At 32.0% G+C, this 2,887-nt stretch overlaps 1 protein-coding gene across 3 annotated transcripts in view; it reads right to left on the bottom strand.

The window, feature by feature from the left end:
* LOC119639843 overlaps nt 1-1,994 on the bottom strand; it is a 56,488-nt gene extending 54,494 nt beyond the window's left edge. For 2 of the 3 annotated variants that reach the window (XM_038037508.1, XM_038037511.1), the window contains exon 1: nt 949-1,696. The gene's annotated coding sequence lies outside the window, so the exon portion shown is untranslated. Of the gene's footprint in view, nt 1-948; nt 1,697-1,719 lie in introns of those variants that run through there. The other variant, XM_038037509.1, reaches the window with a different exon arrangement.
* Between the last annotated feature and the right edge of the window lie 893 nt (nt 1,995-2,887).

Genomic DNA, 2,887 nt, shown 5'->3' with positions numbered 1-2,887 from the left:
ACTTAATACAACCCGCACATCGTTGGAAAGGCTATTAATAGAGGATTCACTCTCTGCTGGTTTCATTTTTTCAAGGGATATGGTTTGGTCACAGTAGCTCCGTAAACATTCGCTTTATCAACCTCATTTATGGCATAGTGTAAAAAAGTTTTGGTTTCGAATATTAGTTAATTTACATAAAATCATGTTTTGTTTATAAGAATTTGCAAAAAAATTTGCGAAAACTTCTATTTTACTTGTATTTTGAGTTAAATCGCTCCGAGACTTCGTTTAACAGAATTCTGTTAACGGCTTTACAGAGCTCTGTAAAAAATTTTAGTTTGTGTCTTTGCTAGTTATATTTAAATATAACTTCACACCCTTACAAACTGCCAGTAACAATGACGGTTTTGAGTTCGTTTTTATGGGCAAGGTTGGCAGCGTGAAGGGTAGCTCTGGCTTCGGTTATGAAAGTTGAAGTACTTTCGTGAAATATGTGGTTGAGAAGAACCCGTCCTGTAGCATCTACCACCGCACAACCAGGAGGCAGACCAGGAGATTTTGAGCCGGCATAGGGAATTCAAAAGAAAACATATGTTGGGACGGGAATATGATGCAACGGCACAACTTTTTTTTTATGTCCTTTTTAAAGGCCATAATAAACTGGTTTTGGTTAAAAAAATGGTTCAGTAAAACCGGTCAAATCAATCTATTTTTTTCAATATTATCTTCTATCTAGATTAATTAAAATTCTGTTTGATAGAGACTCAAAGGGCTCAATACACAAAAGCTCCTCTCAGCTAGATCTTTTCAACATCTTCCACGGACAAAAAATATATGTACATATTCTTTACAGAGCCTATTGATGCGTATTCCTGGGAATTACTGGTCGCAAAAGCGTCCCATTCCCATTCCGAAATGCTTCTAAACAATTCAATTTACTAAAATACGTTTCACAATAGTATTTACCTGTCTCACATATATGAATTTTCTGCGTAATCCTTAGTAAGGTTGACCCACTGTAAACGCAAATGACTAAGATACTGTGTTAGAAGTGAAGAGATGAGGATTTCCAAAGCGTACGTTTTGTGTGTGTGTTTTCGTTAAGTTTGTAAGAACGTTTTGTTTACAATTTTTTCTTTTTATATAATTACTCTTATTTAAGATGGTGTAATTAATTTATATTTATTTAGTGGTTTTATGATATTTTTATATCTTAGAAAACACAAACAATTCACGCACCTCGCTCTACGCACTTGTACATGAAGAGAAACTTGACACTGTACTTTAAATTTTTGTTCTCTTCGTTGTTACCTCTCTACACAATCAACCAAACAAGTAAATTGAGCAGCAATAATAATAATCATTGTTTTAAAAACAACAACAACCGTTTAAGATAACATAAGACTCAGACATAACTCATTACAATAAAAATGTAATCAAAAATGAACACATACTAGCAAATAATTAATAAAAAGTTCATCATTACTTCTTAACTATTTCTTCGTTCTTCTACGAAAGTAAGGGTTTTATTGCCTGCTGTTTTTATTGTAACAAAAGTTGTAACGCGTCGAAGTGCTATAAAGTAACAAGAAACTTCGTACCTTAAGTTTTATTATTTCCAATTTCTATTTCTGGTATTTATTATTACACACGTTTCCTCTTTCCTACAATGATTTATTCAAATAACAAAAAAAAAAAAAAAAACAAATATATAACATTTATGAGAAACACACGCACACACTCACGAACGTATTAAAAATAAATCTTAGAGATATTTTTCTTCTTGTTGTTGTCATGTCATATATGTCTCAACCTTTCATTATCCCATAAGCTGTCATTAATGCTGTATTAAGCGCGTTAATTTTTCAACGGTTTATAATTTTTGGGTATAATTATTATAACTTTATATACTTATTACACACGATTCCGTTATATTGTGTAGGCGTTAATAAATAATGGATTTCGATCAAGTTATTTCGGAGAAAACCATATAATCACAGGCTCTAACAAGAAAAACACGTCTAAACAAAAATCTACATAAAAACTGGTTTTATTATCTTCTTGTTGGAGTTACCATATTAAATATACAAATTATATTTGACCAACGTGGCAGCGTAGAGGTTTTATTAAGTGTTGCCAGCAAAGACGAAACGGGAATTCATAAGAAAAATTTTTGATCAATTTAAGAAAACAATGAAATTAAAACAAGAACAAGCAAAACTTAATTAAGTTTTTGCATCTCTTAAATATTCAACGAGTCAACAACAGATCATTCGCTGCTTTAAAGAAATAAATTCTTTTAAATAAATTTTTTTTCGATTCTATGCTATAATAAGAGTTTCCTCTTTACCGCTTTATTAACTGCATGAATAAAATTGCCAATAAAATGCAGCCTTGTCTTTGTTATTGCCGAGAAAGCAGTCTCTATAGTTCTCCTCATTTCAGTTCATTTAGTTGAAGGTGTAGAATTTTCTTTGCTCTAAGAAATTTCTTTGACTACATGTCTAAAATCGTCGTGGTTTTTTCAAATTTTGTTATATCGCTGTATTTATTTCTAATAATCATATGAGCATTCTTTTCCTTCGTTTTCTCTAAGTCAAGACACTACTAAATCAATTTTACTAAATTGAGTATTTTGGACGCACGGTACGTGGAGAGAAATGTGATCTCCTACTCATACTTCTGAATAACTGCAGGCCGTATGGAAGGGTGTAGAGGCTGGGCTGAGAATTGGCGGTGAAATTATATTCAAAGCAAGGGCCCGACAACGCTTTTGAGCTTTAATAAGTAGTATAACTTAGGTCTCTCCATTTTCTTACAAGAATTTGCACAAATATAAAAATGGAAAAAAATCGAAGCACAACGTATCAAAATAAATCTCAATCAATAAAATGGTCGGAATCAT

Source organism: Glossina fuscipes, unplaced genomic scaffold, assembly GCF_014805625.2.
Source record: "Glossina fuscipes isolate IAEA_lab_2018 unplaced genomic scaffold, Yale_Gfus_2 113, whole genome shotgun sequence".
NCBI classification, from domain to species: Eukaryota; Metazoa; Arthropoda; class Insecta; order Diptera; family Glossinidae; genus Glossina; species Glossina fuscipes.
The sequence above is the reverse complement of the archived record's forward strand: the minus strand, read 5'-3'. Positions and strand labels throughout refer to the sequence as shown.